The following is a 19,382-nucleotide window of genomic DNA, read 5'->3' on the forward strand; positions in this document are numbered from 1 at the left end:
GTGCAGGTTGCTCAGTTGTGTTCTAAATTTGAGGTTCTTCTATGGTTCCCTCTACTGTTGGTTTCGTTTTGGCATTGAATTCGTCTCCTCTAGTGTTGCAACTTGACTGTGGCTAATTGGAAGAGCCGAGATGATATTTCAAAATGTATGAAGGAAGTGTTTAAGCCTCTTCTGATTATGGAAATTGCAGAAATTGCCTTCTTTCATTAATTGGCCCTGATAGAATGGGTTCAAACTAGGTTCTGCGTCCCATTAAATGTTCATTTGAAAATTTTCCCTAAATGTTGCGATTAGTTGTTGTTGCCTTTTAACTGAAACCTCCAAATTACACATTGAAAAGGGGTCTGAAGTCTTGAGGAGCTGGTTTTGCTGCTGAACTACTCTTTCTGCTAGTCCATTAGCTCTTGGATGATAGACTGGTGTTTCCAATTTTCTAATTCCCAATGATGCCCACCACTGTTTAAGATCCTGTAATTCAGCACACTTATTAGATGCTAATTTCTTAGTCAATCCGAATCTTGTGATGATTTGACCAACAGGTATTTTAACTGCTTATGATGTTCTATTTCCCGCGGGGAATGCCTCTACCCAGCCTGAACGCTCTTCGCCATTTACTTACATATTGTCCTCGCTCCTTAACATAAGCCAAACTCGTTTGAAGGCTTTCCATAAGTCGGCTTCCGGCCACGTACATACTTTACTCGTCAAGTTGGGACTGGTCAATTGAAATCTCATACATCTCCTAACTGAATTTTGAACGTCTCTGTTAACGCCAGGCCACAATGTGATCAATCTGACTGGTGATTCAGTTCCATTTTCCCAGTAGGTATCAATTGCGGTTTGCCAAAATCAAAGTTGTGACCCTGGGTGAAATGAGGAGACATAAACTAAAAAGATTACCAATTCACATGCTCAACTGTAGTTCAAGTCCGTCATCTGTCCCTGAAATTTTTTCCTTAATCTCCTCTAATCGTATCATTTTTTATTTTTCAATAGTCAGTTGGTTCCAGTTTCTGTTTCGACTTCTCCTTGGGTCACTAATTTACTCCGAGGGAAGAAATTGTTGTTGATTGCAAAACACAATTAATCACGGTTAGATTTGTTTTTGTCTGCGTGTCATCTTATGTTCTGTTCTAAGCATCTGCGTGGTGTATCTGGTCTCCAGTTGTGTTTTCAACTCAAAACTATGGCATTATACAAATATATTATCAAAACTAATGCCCATTTTGTGTTTTCAGCCAATGTTGTTATATTAAATTTCTCGTCTGGTCAACGAGTTTTTTAGTTGTTTGTGGTCAGTCTGTAAAAATATCGTCTTCCGGGAAAAATATTTCAATCTGGAGACCCAAAAACAGTTTTTTTCATGCCCTGGAATGACTGTTTTTTTCAATCATCCATTGATAAACTCACTATCTGTCCTATGTTTGGCTATCTCTTATAAATCAGTTGCCACATTGTAGTTGCAAAATTGAGAACCATTCTCCATTAGAGAAATTCGTTAGCCCAGCAAACGATTCGAAATGCTTTTCTTATTTGTCAAATTCGCAATTTTATTTTCTTCAGCTTGCGGAGAAATTGGTGCTATTTCGTCGTTAGTAAATGCGTATGTCGAAAAACTAACACTGTTGACTGGTTTCAGAATTGTTAGATATACGAGTTAAATTGATCCTCATTAATGGTAGCGTTTATTTCAGTTAGTCCACTCTGATTGTATAGATTCTCCTTTAGAACTGCCCGTGAGTAGTACCAAAAACCATCACATCTTCTAGAATGATCTAAGGACCCGTGATACCACTGACAAATTAATTGATGCAACTCCGCCTCCAATTATTCTGTAACTCATGAGGTACTCGGCATATTGTGATTAATTAATGAGATGTGTTGTTTTTGCATTTGTCCGATGACCGTTCGTCAAGCTCAATTTGATGAAGAAAGAGAGTCTAAGAGGCCTTTTTTTCCAATTTAAGAGACCACCCTGAGACTGTTGGAAGTTTTCTCTATGTCTCATTCTGGGTAACACTCGTTCATAACCTTGCCATTGATATGCAGTTTAGAGTCCGCTCAAAGTCCAATTCTCCAGTCCTCTGTCTTTGCCACGCAAATGGTGATTCAATTTTCGCTTTTCCTTGCTGCGCAAGCCTCAAGATGCCCTCGCTGAATATCTGTTCTACCTTCTCTGTGGCCCTGTCTTGAAGATTTCAAGATTTTTACCTGGTTTTACCAAAAATTGACTGGGATACTGGTATCAACTTCAATTAAGTTTTGTAACCCTTCATAGCAGGCAAATGTTCATTTTTGATGGTTTTCACATCTTGGTTAGGTAGGAAAACCCTTTCAAGTAACCAGCCAGCTGTTTTTGTGCTTGCCCAGTACTCTTACAAATAAATTCACAAGTACATGATTGATCCCACAAACGTTAATTTATCACAATTATAAACTTCCAGATGTCTTATCGCGCAACATAACTTAGTTTTTCAAGCTCAATCCTTATTTTAGATGACATCTATGTGTTATCCGCTTATGTATCTAACCTTTCCTTTAGAATTATATTTTTATGTCCTTAAAATGGGTGGCTTGTAGTTTTAGTTTTTTAGGGCTGCTAGATTAAATTAGTGCGATTTGATACCTGTAGGTTTGATACCCTTAGGCCTTCGATTGTTCCGCTATTTCTATTTTGGTCCGCATTTGTATCTGCAAGACACTTCACCACAAAAGACTTAACCCACGCACTACATGATTCGGCATTCTGCAAGCTCATATGTTGTCTGTCAATCATGGTCCAAAAAAGAATTTTGAGAAAGAAGTTGAATTTAAAGTAATATTAAGGACTTTAAATATACAAAAGAAAATAATCTATTGTAAATATGTACAGAGAAAATTTCGAATAGCTGAAGATAATTTTTATGATTGACGTGGGGAAAGATGTTAGCTTCATAGCCAGGACGTTTTTTTCTATTTTTGTTGTTTTTTGTTTTTTATGAGAAAAATATATACCATATATCCCCCTAGTACACTGCAGTTCATCAAATGAAGAACAGTGGATCTTAAAATCTGATGATTTCTATAGATAGTAGAATTAAACTTATCTGATTGATCGGTCAATTCTAAGTCTCGGTTTCTCTCGGCGCTATAACGATAGCGCCAGAAGAAGAATATATTAAGAATAAAGTTTAGTTTTGTGACTAATGTTTTTTTGGCACAACAGTACAGTTCGTCCGCTAAATTTAGCTCTGATTTTGTGACACTCTAAAAAGAAAATTTATAAGTTTCTTGATGTTCACTGAAAACGATCACTGGGCTGTTCGGGCGTACTGTGGTAGTCCTTATTCATTATCTTGACCTAGCGGATCCTGTTTCATGTCCAGACTAGAGTTTTGAAGTCCTGAAAAGTCCAAAATAGTCAACAAAATTATATTGTCAGAAAGCAGTAAGAAATTCCAGGAAAATTGTCATTGTCATGCAAAAACAACAACCAAAAGCACAAACAACCAGAAGTTTTGTTTTAAGAAAGCCTTAAAACAAAGATAAAGTTGTCACACTTCTGGGCAATTTTATATGCCGAATTTAAAACTTTTTTCGCAACATTTTTGTTTAAAGTTTGTAGTTCAAAGGATACAAACATGATGCTGGAAGAGCAATGAAAAATTTCACAGTCTTTTTGATTGCATATACTCATGAAAAAAATCGCTGACGCCTCGTAATGATTATCATATTGATCTCACCCTCTTTGAGCAGGAAAAACTGATCATAGACTGTGTCAATTTTTCGCTGAGAAAAAATGTAAGAGTTGCTTTGCGCAGCGGTGAAAATTTCATTTTCATTTCTTTCACAGTATTCAGCGCAAAAATAATCAAATTTTTACGACTAATTACAGCATTCACATCAAATCTAACATTTTTAGCATAATTTTTTTTGACACCCTGCCCCTGAATATTGCCCGCCACAAACAAACAACCGATTGCTATATTCATAATAGTGTTCCAGTAGTTAAGCATGTGTTTTTTTTCCTGTTTTCATTCACAAATGATGACATATAACTGAGAATTGTCTATGTGCACCATCGTCTTCTTCTTTTGAGCATTTCACGTCATATGCCCCGTTCTTTGAGTATCCACAGCAGTACTCGTTCCCAGCTGCATTGTCAGGTTCACCTTTCCTGAACAAGGACGTATTCATATACGTTGAGCTGAAATAATCTGGTGTTAAAATAGTTAATAAAGTATAAGAAGCATCATTTCCAAAAAATGAGTCACTTGTTGTCGAACCGACAAAAAAAACTTCCAAAAATTTCACCAGATTATTTTAAGTATATGTCTTTCACATTCAATTTCGTGTACCGTTGCCAGATCAACCTTCGTCATGTAATAGCTTACGATTTAAGCTTCTTTCTTCAAAAATCGTGCAATATTATTGCAAAATAGCCGTTCAGTCTCAACTGTGACATAATGCACATAGTGTTTGAGCTGTTTATTCCCAACCGCTTAAGTGGAAAAGGAACTATCTACTCGAACCTCTTTTTTCCAGTCAATTTTAACCTGTCGATACATTTATCGTAGAGGCTTGAGGTTTAAATTTTGTGAACCTTAGACTAAATTCAGCTCTTATTGTTCACAACTTTTGTAGTATTAAGCATTTTTTGCAAATTTTGCGAGAAAAAAATGTTCAAAAAGGTAACGATAGTGTTGTTGATTCTACCCCTGAAAATGAAAGAGTGTGTTTGAACTGTTTGATCGTCTTTTTTGGCTAAAATTGTTGCTAATTTTTTTGCTATTCGGCATATTTTAGTCAAAAATGGCACCAAATAAACTTCTTTAGTCCCTTTTGCTCATATTTATCAGATTAAAACTCCTAACAACTGCTGAAAACATTCAACAATTCTTGAATTAAAATTTTGCTGTTTTTTGCTTATTTAACTGGATACTTAGGCAAAATTCGTAAAAGACGAACGGCAATAGCAAGACTATATTTGTTCTCGATGTTTCTTAATAGTTGTAAAACTCGAGTTGTGTTCAATCCATGTTTTTTTATATCTTTTTTTTCATTTTTTGGTTTCTCTTACGTTATATGCAGAAAAGAACAATTAAAATCAAGGCATAAGGAACAGAGGCACAATTGGCTTCATAGGGAGATTCGCCGATGCCTGTTTAATTTTATACTCAAAATCCTATGGTCATTTTCACTTTTAAATATACATTTTTTTTTTCAAAATATCGGACTGTTGAGTTTGCGACTTTGTTCTCCTTTTGACTAATCTGCTGCTTAAAATAAGTAAAGTCAGGTTCATTGTGTTTCATATGATTTAAAACTTAGAACTCAACGCGGTATTACGATTTAAGTAATAGCTTCCCTGCTTCGATATTACGAAATTTCACAAAAATGAATTTTGGACATTTGTAATCATAGATGTTGTTTTTTCTCTAGTCGCATTATTGACAGGTTAGATACCACAATAATAGCATTTAAAAAACAGGCAATTGAACATATCATATCTGTTTTTCAGGGAACATTTTATGGTTTTATCTGCTCCGACACCGTCTTCTTGCAGGCTTTAATGGATTTTTTGTCATTGTTTGTCGCTCTTCTGTAGTGGTTTGAAATATTTCGGTTGAATGTAGATCTTAACAGCGTCTTGCGGAGACCTAGGGAACTTTATATTGATTTCAGTTGAAAGTAAAGTTTTTCATGACTCTGAAAAAAATTTTAAAATTTGTATAGACGTATATTTTAAATTTGCAATTTGCTGATCTTTTTGTCTATTTATTACCTACGCCCATTAAAAACAATTTGCTCATCAAAACATTAGCATTGGAGAAAGGCACAAAAAAATATTGATTGATTTCAGTGCATCGCCATTTGTTTTAAAATGGCAAAAACAGTGGATCCAATTTATTGATTTCAGTTGATAGCTCAAATTTTTTCATGAGTTTGGAATCAAATGTTTTTGTCTAGTCTAACTAACTAGTCTAACTAACCTAGTCTAACTAACTATATGTCGTATTTCAATTTATCGATTTTAGACAGAGTCACAATTAAACATATCAAAGTTTTTTTTGTGCATTGTCTATTATTTTAACGGCTTCTATACTATTTTTTCTAAAAATTTTATGAATATTTCTAGTTTTTGTCAAAATATCGTTCATTTTGAAGACTTGTGATGCATTCTGAATAATGACAGATCTTAATGGGCTTTTTGAGAAACAGTAGAACCTACTCTTTGATTTCAGTTACTAGATAATTTTTTTATGTCTTGGAGATTAATTTTTTTTTTTGTAAAAACTCAAATGTTTTTTTAACTTTAGTTTTTTTGTCTATTTAAGAATTTGTTACCTAGTCTGATTATTCAGAGGTCGCATATCTCTATCTCATTATTGGTGTTCGAAGAAAGCACAGCGGATTCTGTTTTTTGTTTTATCGGCTTCGACTCTCTTTTCTTGCATAATTTGGGAATTTTTTCGTCTAAAATTGTTTATTTTTGTTGAAGTACGGCATATTCTGTTTCATGATATGAAAGGATCTCAGAGTATCTCTGCTGTATGAATTGAAAGAAATCTGTTTAAAGATTTCGATTGATTTCTAATGGTTTTAATTATTTGCAATTTTTTGTGTTCAGGAAAAGAAACGAAAAGAACTTTATCATTTTTTTCCTTAGTTTGTTGTTCCTCGACTTTTTTGTCTTATCTCGTAGTCCTAATAATAGCAGGTCTTATCGGCCGAATAATGCGGCATTTTTATTTTTACTAAGTGATTTCAGTTTTAAGCATTTTTTTTGCTCATACACCCATTATTTTTGAGCTATATGTCAGATTGATTCAAAGTCTTCTATCTCTTCGAACAATTAAGACAATCAGGCCAATCTTGTGGATAAGCGGGGTCGGGACATTATGTGCAAACAGTCATTCAAGAGCCTCATTGTTTCATAATGTGATTGGCTTATCCTTTTTTGTAATCGAGGTTAAGGCATAAAAGAAGAAAAACTACATGATCAAAATATTGTGTTCATAAAAATGGATTTGATGCTGATTTAAAAAGATATGCGTTGTTGAACAATACAAAAACTGAATTTATGTTTAATTTTGGTCATATTAATCAAAAAACGAGAATTTGAAGATCTTTGTTGTTGAAGAATATGTTCCTCTTTTCTGGATTAATTTTTACTAACTGCATGGCAAACAATTCCTTTTTCATATATTTCTAATTAGCTACCTATTAATCATTTTAACAGCTGTTGTTAATTTTTTGATAAGCTTCTGATGCACGAAATTGTCGAAACTACTCCTTTACGCAAAATTAACCTAGAAATCTTCATTGGTTATTTAGAAAACAATTTCCAGATCAATTTTTTTCAGCTCAAACTTTCCCGTATCGACAAAATCTTGTGTGTATTCGGTCTTCTAAGCAATGCGTGGAACTTTAATGCAATAGAAATTATCTTTTCTCGAGTCTATTTGACACTTTCGTAAGAGTAGCAATCGAAAACAGGGACAAATTCGATAAAAAAAACATAAAAATGTTTTATTTGATACGTTATGTTGTGAGGATGATTTAACAAATGTCGAATCTTTTTATAAAACTTGCAGTGGAAAACTGCTAAAAATCTTAGACCGCGTCTGTCCCTCATCGGGTAAGATTCTAACAAATTACGGTTCCGGTGGTCTGGTTAGGATTTAGTACTCATCTTACAAGATTCCTGCAAAATGTTAACGATTATTTTGTAAAAATTTTACAGATGTTTGAAGTGTGTTCTCCACAACTCGAGGCAAAGATTTACAGTTAGCGTCAAATTTTAGGCGTCAAATTTAAATAAGTTCAAAGCTACTTACTAATTTACTAGCCATGGGTTGATATAGGCTCCGATTCGAGTCCATCCGCGGTCCTTTTTCTTAACTGTGATATCTCTGACAAAACCAAGATAGAAAATTTGTTGTTCTTTTGCCCTTCAACCAAGTTTTCAAATTTTAACACAATGGTTTTGTTTCAAGGTATTGGCATTTGTTTCGACGTAACAAAATTATCACTGGAGCACAAATTGTAATGTAGAAATGGTATTTATCTTTTAAACACGCGTACAAATTCACACACACGCGCAAATAGTTGAAAAACGTTCCCGTGAAATTGAATTAAACGAACGTTTGAAAAAGTCCAAACGAAAAGGTCAAGCTAAGGAAAGATAGGATGACCGAGTCGTTGCTCTACGATTATCACTACTATTTTTTCGTTGGCATAGAGTTCAGGGATTGTGCCTATTTATAGTTCAACACAGAGTTTTGGCTAAATAAAAAATAGTTAGCCAACTTCTGTCAAAACGTTTCTTGTCCAAAAATGTTTTCTTGTCTTTTTCGAAAGTTTGTTCAATTCAACTTTACAGAACGAGTTGTAGACATGCACAAAACCACACATACAGCAGCACATATGTGCATCGTAACGCACGCGTGCACGGAAGCGCATGCAAACACTTTTTGGAAAAAACCGTTTGAGGGCACTGTTTACAGAAACAACTAGTTTCCTGATCAGTCTCAGAGCCGTTTTGAGAGATGTTGCATTGTATTCAAGCAACAAAACCTTTGTAAACTCTATTATACATGGATTCACATAACTAACCGCAACTTATAGTCTTTCACAGTATAAAATTTTTGTTAAGATGCTCTCTATTTCTCTATTTATGTCCCCAAGCAAGCACAAAATTTGAGGAGGAGCAAAGAATTTTTTTTCAGGAGGAGTTTCCTCAGCACTGCAGTTTGTTTCAATTGTTTTTTTATATTACGTTAAACTATAATTTTATTCCGAAAAATTTGCAGTGGCTAAATTTGGTGTTTTGCTGCTTTTTCAGACAAACGTAGCAAAAAGTTTTTTGTCATTTGATTGGTTTGTGAAAAAAAATGATAATGACTGTGGAATTCTCATTGGTTTTAATAGCTCGCTACAGGTCACGGCTTAGTGCTAAACGGAACTTTCGATGTAATTGGTTTTTTGTCCAATCCTGTAGTGTAAGCGGTTTTTTGTGCAATCTTTTAACTGTTAGCTTTCTTAAATGATTGTTTTCGATTTCTTTTCGGGTGTTCACCTTCGATGTTTTTCGTTTGTCCCGAATTTCACTTGAAATAGTTCCAATACTAATTTGAGCAAGTTTTGTGTTTTTGGTTCGTTTGGGTGTGGGGAAATGATTTTCTTTCCAATAGTTCTAACTTAATATTTTTTGTCGGTATCACCATTGAAATGTTCTCAGACTTCGTGCTCAAAATCACCTTTCAAATTTCAGAGCAAATTTGTAGTACCAAAAGGGACAATATCATCCTCGATTAAAACACAGGTAAGGCCCAGAAAAAAATAGACTAAAATAAGTGTGGCTTGGCCGTAAACATAAAAGGGCCAAACGGCTAAAAATGGACTCAGCAGATCCTAAGCCAGCCTTTTGGCCACGCTGATCTTGCTAAATATAGTGTTCCGGTAAATTTTGCTGATTTTTTGTCAATTTTTAACTTTTTGTCTGGCCAAAGGCCTGCAATAAAGTAACGCTATCGGGGTCGAATTGGCAAACTTAGGACTCAGATGCTACACTGATTGGTAAATGTTTTCCGTTTTGCTATTTCAAAACATCGTTGAGAGCAATTCAAATCGGGTTTGGTTTGCGCGTTTATATGTGCGGCCTCTGAAAAATCTATGTGAAATTTAAGTTTCTGATCGTATTTCATAGTAGAATACGCCATTCGAAATGATATTGTAATGAATGAATAGTAATGATTTGTTTGCTCGTTTTTATAAACACAACGTTTTCTTAAAAGGATGTCAATTACTTGGAAAAAATCATAAAACTCAACGCCAAATATAAAAGATCTACGCTAAATTCAACGCAAACTATGTAAGCTCTACGCTAAATTTAACGCAAAATTTGTAAGATTGGCATTGAATGCGTTGAATTTATGTAAGATCTACGCTAAATTCAACGCAAAATATGTAAGATCTACGCTAAATTCGAAGCAAAATATGTAAGATCTACGCTAAATTCAACGCAAAATATGTAAGGTTGGCATTCAACGCGTTGAATTTACGTAAGATCTACGCTAAATTCAACGCAAAATATGTAAGATCTACGCTAAATTCAAAGCAAAATATGTATAATCTACGCTATATTCAACGCAAAATATATAAGATCTACGCTAAATTCAAAGCAAAATATGTAATATCTACGCTAAATTCAACGCAAAAAATGTAAGATTGTCAATGAATGCGTTGAATTTTTGTAATATCTACTCTAAATTCAACGCAGAATATATAAGATCTACGTTAAATTCAAAGCAAAATATGTAAGATCTACGCTAAATTCAACGCAAAATATGTAAGTTCTACATTGAATTTAACGCGAAATATATTATATTAGCATTTGTCTTACATAAATTCAACGCATTCAACACCAATCTTATATAATTTTCCCTTACATAATTTTCGTTTGTCCAGAATTTCGCTTGAATTAGTTCCGATACTAATTTGAGTAGTTTTTGTGTTTTTCGGTTCGTTTGGGAATGGGAAATGATTTTCTTTCCAATAGTTCTAATTTAAAATTTTTTCTCGGTATCAACTTTAAATTGTTCTCAGACTTCATGCTGAAAATCACCTTTCATATGCCAAAGCAATTTTGTAGTACCAAAAGGCACAATATCATCCTCGATTAAAACACCAGTATGGCCCAGTAAAAAAGACAGACTAAAATAAGTGTGGCTTGGCCGTAAACATAAAAGGACCAAACGGCCAAAAATGGACTCAGAAGATCTTAAGCCAGCCCTTTGGCCACGCTGATCTTGCTACATTTTGTGTCCCGGTAATTTTTTGCTGATTTTTTGTCAATTTTTAACTTTTCGTCTGCCCAAAGGCCTGCAATAAAGTAAAGCTATCGGGGTCGAATTGGCAAACTTATGACTCGGAAGCTACACTGATTGGTAAATGTGTTCCATTTTGCTATTTTAAAACATCGTTGAGAGCATTTCAAATCGGTTTTGGTTTACGTATTTATGTGTGCGGCCTCTGAAAAATCTATTTGAAAATTAAACTTCAGATCGTACTTAATAGTAGAATACGCACTTGGAAATGATATTCTAATGTATGATCAGTAATGATTAGATTGCTCGTTTTTCTAAACACAACGTTTTCGTTAAAGCATGTCAATTACTTAGAAAAAAGTCATAAAATATAAAAGATCTACGCTAAATTCAACGCAAAATATGTAAGATCTACGCTAAATTCAAAGCAAATTATTTAAGATCAACGCTGAATTCAACCCAAAAAATGTATGATTGGCAGTGAATGTGTTGACTTTATGAATGATCTAAGCTAAATTCACCGCAAAAAATGTGAGATTGGCAATGAAGGCGTTGAATTAATGTAAGATCGACGCTAAATTCAACGCAAAATATATAAGATCTACGCTAAACTCAACGCAAAATATGTAGGATCTAGGCTAAATTCAACGCAAAATATGTAAGTTTTACGATAAATTTAACGCGAAATATATTATATTGGCATTGATCATGCATAAATTCAACGCATTCAATCTCAATCTTACATAATTTTGCGTTTTTTAGCGTTGACGCCTCGGCTCGGGAATGTAATTGGAAACCCAGCCATATTGGGACAAAGGGAAGTACGATATGCAATTGAAAGCTACTCTGGTAAGTGCTTTCCGATTTAATTAACTGTGCCAATTTGAGCCCGGTAAAGTGTGGTCGGCAATCTAGACCAGAGTCCCTTCTGATCCGGTGAATGGTCTGGTCAACAGTTTATTCGGTTTAGTCATTGAATGTACAAATTCTGTTATTCGTTCCCCGGAGAGGCGAAAATCTATTGCCTCTATATTGTTATCTGCCTCTTCCGGCGGGACACGCCCGTTGTGTCTGATCACATTGGTCTTACAAAAGTGTGAACACAAATTGTGGCCATACTCAGGTGAAATTTTAAAATCACTCATCACAGTCTTCGATTTTTTGTACCCAAACCCAAGAGTCATAAGAGACTTTTCATAAAAAATCACCATTTTAAAAATTCAGACTGAGATATGTTATCATTCAAAGCTGATTTACTACCCAGGCTGAGGCGTGCGCTCGAAATCGTCCTGTCAGGTGGTCCAAGACCGAAACTAACTCTGATCAGACCGTTCAAGATCGAAAATGTCTCTGATCAGACTCAATTCCTCTCGACAGTTTATGCGCCCTGAAATTGCGTTCGATTTAGTTTCTGATCAGATTCAATCGCAATCGACATTTTCTGTGCGCTCGAAAAGATCAGCTTTCGTGACCAGTCCTACCTGCGATCGAATTTACTTCTGATCAGACTCCAGGGTCGAGGTGTTAGCGGTAAAATTCCTAAAAAGTGGAAGCCTTGTGGTGAATGAGGTGAATTTTCCTAAGATATGCAGTTTATAGCAATTAATGCGGTGAGTGCGTAAATGTTAAATGCGGTAAATGTAAAAGTTTAGCGCTAAAAACGGCATTTCTTACAAAAATTCACCGCTAATTTTAAGAAAATTCCTGAAATTTTTAACTGCTTACTTATTAGTGGTGATCTTTTTTCTCAGCTAATCAGTAAGTAGTGAACAAAAACAAATCGGAGCTAACCTCTAAGCCTTGAGAAAGCTCACAGCTATGCCGTTAGTGAATATTTCTGGCTCGTGGTATGAATTTACACAGCTTTCCATAAGAAACGTATTGATCTATAGCTAATTAAAATCTTCTAAAGGGGACCGGTTTTTCCTATCCGCTGGATCCCTTGATTCTGATCAGAGTCGAATTTTAGATGCATATCCAATCGGAACGCTTTTTTTTGTTGAATTTTGGCAGAGCCAGCAGCTCTCAGAATAAAATATAGAAAATTAAAAATAATGCACTCGAAATTGTCTCTGATTCTACCCACTTCTGTTCAAAACTGTTTCTGGTCGGACCCAGTTGCGCTTACCTATTTTTGATCAAACACCTGTGCGCTCAAATCGATTATGATTAGAGTCAGTTGCGCCTGAAGCCGTTTATGATCAGACCCATTTGTGATCGAAGCCGTTTGTGATCAGACTCAAGCGCGCTCGAAACCGGTTATGAGCAGATTCAAGTGCGCTCGACATAAGTTAGGATCAGATTCATGTGCGCCAGAATATGCCTCTGATCAGACTCAGGTGTGCTTGAATCTGCCTCTGATCAGAGTTAGGTGCGTTAGTGGGCTCGAAATTGCCCTGTAATTTCGAGCGCAAAATGGCAAGGTGTGCGCTCAAATTCGTCTGATCAAGACAATTTTTTAGCGCAAACCTCTGCCATGGTATGATACTATGATCCGGATACGAACACCAGTAATGAGTCGCAAGCCAGGAGGTTTGTAATCAAATTCGATCAACTAGTCACAGCGCATGCCCTCACGTAGGACAAAGAAAACTTCAGAGTTTTACTGCATTCATCATGAAAAACTTGATTGATCAATTGTTCCTGTGTTCCAGCAGTTGCCACAATTCATCTGCCACTTCTTTGTTTTCAGGCATAGCCACATTCCCTGCATAACTAAAACAATATATCAATTTGATGAACAGTTTTACAATTTTTATAGAGCTTCTGCCGAGGAGCTTGTTGAGCTCGTCATTTTTACAGCTAAGTTACAACTTCAACTGACAATGAAAAAAAAAACAAATCAGGCTGTTAATTATCCTCTGATAAAAGTTGTTGTATTTCAAACACATGGTCTGTTGATATCGAGAGCCGCAGACCAGGATAATATAAAGCAATATGACCAAATAAAAGACTAAAAAATACAAGAAAATAACCAATTCGTTATCAGAACGAACAGAACAACAAATTGTCGGATTTCAGCTGATTTTAGCAAAAATTTTGTCAGTTTTAACACCATTTCAGAACTGTTCAATGTCAATAACTGTACTCCGATACGAACGTGAAGCATTTTTTGATAGAATTTTATCATAAAAACGAGTAGCCAAAATTATGCGAAGGAGTAAGAATTGCCGAAATGATTTTTATCCAGAAAGCCATTTCTATATTACTTACACAGTTGGTCAAATAAAATTCGAGAATAAATTGCTCTATTTAGAAATCAATAAAGAAGAGGCCAAGAAGAAATAAAAAAAGTGTTTTATTTTTTGCATAGAAATTTAGCAGATCAATTTTTCAAAAAAAAAACGCGATAAAGTAACCAAAAAAAGAAATTAGCTTTTTATTTGAAGCCTGTTATCACAATTTTTCCTCTATTTTTTTGGTTTATGCATATTTCAATAGGTAGGTATGATGAATTGACCTCGTACGGATAAGCGTTTTTCGTTCTGGTTGCTATCAGTATCTCCGTAAAAAGTAGAGCTTTTAACTTCATCTCCCTGTCAAGAGATCTCGTTACTTCTCTATCTGCTTTTAATGCGTTCAATTTTTCGCAAGAAGGTTCATTTCATTCAATTTTAGAACAGAATTTTACAAGCTCAAAATAGTCTATTTCAAAAATGGATGCAATTTTAATTTCAAGTCTACAATATCTTAGTTCTTTTCCATTCGCGAACCCAAAAATTATCCCCATTCAAGAAATTACTGATAATGGAAATTATGTACCTTGGTTCATTTGAATTCCGTAACAGCACTCCGCTGTACATACTCTTTGTAGATTTTTATTTACAGCAGTTTTCTGACGTATTTTCTACTTGAAAAATAAAAGAACAAGGTGATTGCACTTTTGCCAAACAAAATTTATATGATGAGGGCATGACAAAGTGTTATCAATTTTAATACCTAAGTATGTCAGATTTTTTATTCATCCAAAACTTGTCCCACCCAATTTTTTTTTCAGTGTACTTGTTTGAAACAAGTCAAAAAAAATGAGTTTTTTCGTTTAGCGTTCACTTTTTACCTGCAAGCAACTTTGATTCAGTATTGAGGTTTATGAGGCGTTTTCATCCATTTTAGGCCAAAGTTTAGCCCATTTTTTTCTCAATTTTTCAGATTTAAAAAATTGCAAAAATTTGCTTGGGTGAAATTGCTAAAAGGGAAGACATCGTGAGGATTCTCTTGGTATTCCGAAGCCCTCTCATCCAAAACTCTATCGAAACTCTATCATGCCTAGTACTCGATCGATAATAACATTTTCTTTGACATTGTATCATGCCAATTTTCTGATAAGAAGCCAATTATCACGTCTTATAACTAATCAAAGTGCACATATTTGGTTTGATTCAAGATTCAAAAAGCTATTAGCAAACGAGCATCCGGTACTTCGTCTGTAATTACTGTATGTCTTTTATTTAGATAAAACATTTGCCGCTTTTACTGTCTTTTTGGTCGCTTAAGGTCAATTCAGTAATATACGAGCGTTCTCAATCTGTGTTTAAGAAAAAAATAGTGTAGACAACCAGCAGTTTCGATTGTAGTATATTTCGAGTTCCTGTGATAGTGTTTGACCCTTTCCTAACGAATTTCTGACGCTTTCTTTGCTTTTTCCTGTTTTTCCAATCAATTTGACCTTTTCTTACCCGGGTCGAGGTTTGGTGGTGAATTTTCGTAAGAAATGCGGTGAAATGCGGTGAAAAAAGATAATTTTCACCGCGTATTTCTTACATCTTTTTGCGGTGAATGCGGTGAATCGCGGTGAATTATTTTTTTTCACCGCGTTCTCAGTATTCTTACAAAAAAGAATCGTCCCTACACGGGTTCGAACCTCTGACCTCCTGCATGCCTTCCAACGCTTATTCCACTGCGCCACCTGTCACGTACTTGTTTGTTAATTCTTGTGAATTTAAATCAGATTGAGTAAACTTTGGAAACCATATGCGGTGAATTTTTGTAAGAAATGCGGTGAAATGTGGTGAATTATTTTTTTTCACCGCATCTAGCGGTGAGAAAAAATAATTCACCGCTTGAGAGAAAGCGGTGAATTATTTTTTTTCACCGCATTCACCGCATTCACCGCATTTCTTACATTATTTTGCCATAATAGTCTATGCGGTGAATTTTTGTAAGAAATGCGGTGAATTTGGTGGTGAATTTTTGTAAGAAATGCGGTGAAAAGCGGTGAATTATTTTTTTTCACCGCATTCACCGCAATCACCGCATTTCTCACGAAAATTCACCGCATTCACCGCATTTCTTACGAAAATTTACCCAAAAACCTCGACCCGGGTACACTTGTCAAGTCTTGGTGAAGACTGGGACTCAAATTTGCAGGTCTTGGACAAGTCTTGGATATATATACCAGCAAGTCATTGCCAAGACCTGGATTTAGGATTGCAGGTCTTGGCCAAGATATGCACAAGACTGACTAGTGTAAAAAGTGAATATGGTCTAAAAATCAAATATGATATAGCTCTGTATCCTTACTGATATTAGAACTGGAAATAGATATTGACATCAAGCTAGGCGCGATTGATCAAATGTTTTACGTCTTCTAACTAAAGATATTTTGGGTTCAACGCACCCCTCTGGGGGGAAGCAAACATTTGGAAGTTGCAAGCACTAAGAGGGGACAGCATGTTTTGGCACATTTACAATATAGTGGAAAAAAACCAAGGTGTAATTTTTGTAGTTATTTATGCAGTTTCCCGCGAATATTTTCGAAGGTTATCTTTTCAGGTTGAGGTCCAGACCCAAACTCTCCTCTGATCAGACTCTCCATACCAATAATACCTCTGATCAAACTTTCCAGGCCAAAAATACCCCGGATCAGAATTTCCAGACCAAAGGAACCTCCGATCAGATTTCCAGACTGATTGAATCTTTGACCAAGCTTCCCAGATCGAAGGAGTTCTGATCAAACCATCTCCAGGCCATTTTCCAGACTCAAATTCAGACCATTGCCCAGACCTTAATCAGACTATGATCAGACTCAACTGCTTTCGAAGTGGCCATGATCAGACTATCCTGCGTTCAGAGTGGTCCTTATCAGACCCAAGTGCGCTCAAATTTGCCTCTGCTCAGACCCAAGTGAGCTCGAATTTGCCTATCAGACTTTTCAGATCAAATTTGCCGCTGATCAGACCATCTCCAGACCAGGGTCCAGACTTTTGAGACCAAATTGACCACTGATCAGACCTTCTCCAGACCATGGTCCAGACTGTAGTGCGCTCGAAATTCCGTCCAGACCCTGTTATGTTGGTCTGGGAACACACTGGTGTGCGCTCGACTGTGTCTGATCATGAATAAATTTGGGTCTGGACTTCAACATGGGTTTCTTCAGTTAGCTCATAATGAAAACTTTGTGGAACCAGACTTAAGTTTTCTCATTTCATATATATTTTCAAGATAAACAACCACTAAGCAGAACATTTTTACGTAAAAATGCAAAAAAATTTTCTGTCCATTTTTGGTCGCTTGCGGTCAATTCAGTATTATACGAGAGTTCTCAATCTGAGTTTAGGAAAAAATAGTGTAGACAGCCAGCGGTTTCGATTGTAGTATATTTCGAGTTCCTTTTATCGTGTTTGACCTTTTCCTAACAAAGTTCTGACAACTTTTTTGTTTTTTCCTGTTTTTCCAATCAATTTGATCGTTTCTTACACTTTTTTTTTCAAGGTGAAGACTGGGATTTAGATTTGCAAGTCCTGGACAAGTCTTAAATATATACCTACAAGTCATGGCGAAGACCTGGATTTAGGATTGCAGGTCTTGGCCAAGACATGCACAAGACTGACTAATGTAAACAGTGAACATTGTTTAAAAATCAAATATGATAAGCTCTGGATCCTTACTGATATTAAAACTGGAAATAGATATTGATTTGAATTTAAGCGCGGTTGATCAAATGTTTTACGTCTTCAAACTGAAGATAATTTGGGTTCTATGCACCCCTCTAGGATGAAAGGAAACGTTTGGAAGTTGCAAGCACTAAGAGGGGACAGCATATTTTGGCACATTTACAATATAGTGGAAACAAAACCAAGGTGTAATTTTTGTAGGATTTTTATGCAGTTTCCCGCGAAAATTTTCGAAGGTTATCTTTCCAGGCTGAGGTCCAGACCCAAACTCTCCTCTGATCAGACTCTCCATACCAATAATACCTCTGATCAAACTTTCCAGGCCAAAAACACCCCGGATCAGAATTTCCAGACCAAAGGAACCTCCGATCAGACTTTCCAGACTGGTTGAATCTTTGATCAAACTTTCCAGACTGAAGGAGTTCTGATCAAACCATCTCCAGACCATTTTCCAGACTCAAATTCAGACCATTGCCCAGACCTTTATCAGACTATGATCAGATTCAACTGCTTTCGAAAGGGTCATGATCAGACTATCCTGCGTTCAGAGTGGTCTTTATCAGACCCATGTGCGCTCAAATTTGCCTCTGCTCAGACCCAAGTGCGCTCGAATTCGCCTATAATCAGACTTTTCAGACCAAATTTACCGCTGATCGGACCATCTCCAGACCAGGGTCCAGACTTTTGAGACCAAATTGACCACTGATCAGACCATCTCCAGTACATGGTCCAGACTGTAGTGCGCTCGCAATTCCGTCCAGACCCTGTTATTTTGGTCTGGGAACACACCGGTGTGCGCTCGACTGTGTCTGATCATGAATAAATTTGGGTCTGGACTTCAACATGGGTTTCTTCAGTTAGCTCATAATGAAAACTTTGTGGAAACAGACTTAAGTTTTCTCATTTCATATATATTTTCAAGAGAAACAACCACTAAACAGAACATTTTTACGTAAAAAGGCAAAAACTTTTCTGTCCTTTTTTGGTCGCTTGCGGTCAGTTCAGTATTATACGACAGTTCTCAATCTGCGTTTAGGAAAAAATAGTGTAGACAGCCAGTGGTTTTGATTGTAGTATATTTCGAGTTCCTGTTATCGTGTTTGACCTTTTCCTAACAAATTTCTGACCATTTTGTTTGCTTTACCTGTTTTTCCAATAAATTTGACCGTTTCTTACACTTTCTTAGTCAAGGTGAAGACTGGGATTTAGATTTGCAGGTCTTGGACAAGTCTTAAATTTATACCTACAAGTCATGGCCAAGACCTGGAGTTAGGATTGCAGGTCTTGGCCAAGACATGCACAAGACTGACTAATGTAAACAGTGAACATGGTTTAAAAATCAAATATGATATAGCTCTGGATCCTTACTGATATTAGAACTGGAAATGGATATTGACTTGAATTTAAGCGCGGTTGATCAAATGTTTTACGTCTTCAAACTGAAGATATTTTGGGTTCTATGCACCCCTCTAGGAGGAAAGGAAACGTTTGGAAGTTGCAAGCACTAAGAGGGAGCCGCATATTTTGGCACATTTACAATATAGTGGAAAAAAACCAAGGTGTAATTTTTGTAGGATATTTATGCAGTTTCCCGCGAAAATTTTCGAAGGTTATCTTTCCAGGTTGAGGTCCAGACCCAAACTCTCCTCTGATCAGACACTCCATACCAATAATACCT

The sequence above is a fragment of the Convolutriloba macropyga genome, chromosome 12, assembly GCF_964194025.1.
Source record: "Convolutriloba macropyga chromosome 12, txConMacr16.3, whole genome shotgun sequence".
Lineage (NCBI taxonomy): Eukaryota > Metazoa > Xenacoelomorpha > Acoela > Convolutidae > Convolutriloba > Convolutriloba macropyga.